Source organism: Rhineura floridana, chromosome 2 (genome assembly GCF_030035675.1).
Source record: "Rhineura floridana isolate rRhiFlo1 chromosome 2, rRhiFlo1.hap2, whole genome shotgun sequence".
NCBI classification, from domain to species: domain Eukaryota; kingdom Metazoa; phylum Chordata; class Lepidosauria; order Squamata; family Rhineuridae; genus Rhineura; species Rhineura floridana.
In genome coordinates, this window is record NC_084481.1 from 12,155,212 (window position 1) to 12,155,954 (window position 743).

Below are 743 nucleotides of genomic sequence, written 5' to 3' on the forward strand. Positions count from 1 at the left end.
CACATGCACAATCACAATGCTTAGGTCCTGCTGTTTTTGTGTTCTTAATTACCTCCAGCAATGATTTTGTCTGAAAGGGCTTCTTGTTGTAATATGCTTTCAAGTAGATTATGGCTTTTGGTGACCCTATGAATCTTTTTTGGATATAGTCATAGGGTTTTCATGGTAAGAGGTATTCAGAGGTGGTTTACCATTGCCTTCTTCTAAGCCTACGGCACTTGGTATTCCCAGGTGGTCTCCCATCCAAGTACTAACCAGGCCTGACCCTGCTTAGCTTCTGAGATCAGACGAGATCAGGCGTGTTTAGGGTAGTATGGCCGTAGGCTTGAAAGGGCTTACTGAGCCATAAATGTGACTCATTTTTGTGGCATTTATTCAGGTGATCTCTTCAATGAGACCCTCACCTCCTTACTTGATCAGAATGAAGGCAACTGTCTCAAGATGGGAGTCCATGTACTGAACTGAGACTGAGTTTCTCTCTAATGCAGTAGTTATCAGGGCAAAGCTAGATACAATGTTAACTGCATGAATATAATTATTGCATGTTTTTTAAAATGTACATAGTAGGCAAAGGGGGACCCAAACAACATTGGGACCTCAGACTCTGATCAAGCAATTTTGATCAAGCCTTTGACCATTTCAGTTGTCATTTTTTTCATTTCTTCAGCTTTGCAATGTCCTCCCCCCCCCCTTTCATAGCTGGTATTCTAAAGGTGGTTTATGTCATAGACTTCTATCAGGGA

The 743-nt window shown here is 41.7% G+C and overlaps 1 non-coding gene across 1 annotated transcript; it reads right to left on the bottom strand.

Annotated features, from left to right (window-relative positions):
- Positions 1-206: 206 nt before the first annotated feature.
- Positions 207-325, bottom strand: LOC133378671 (5S ribosomal RNA). Its single transcript, XR_009761103.1, has one exon. It is a non-coding gene; the product is annotated as a 5S ribosomal RNA (ribosomal RNA).
- Between the last annotated feature and the right edge of the window lie 418 nt (positions 326-743).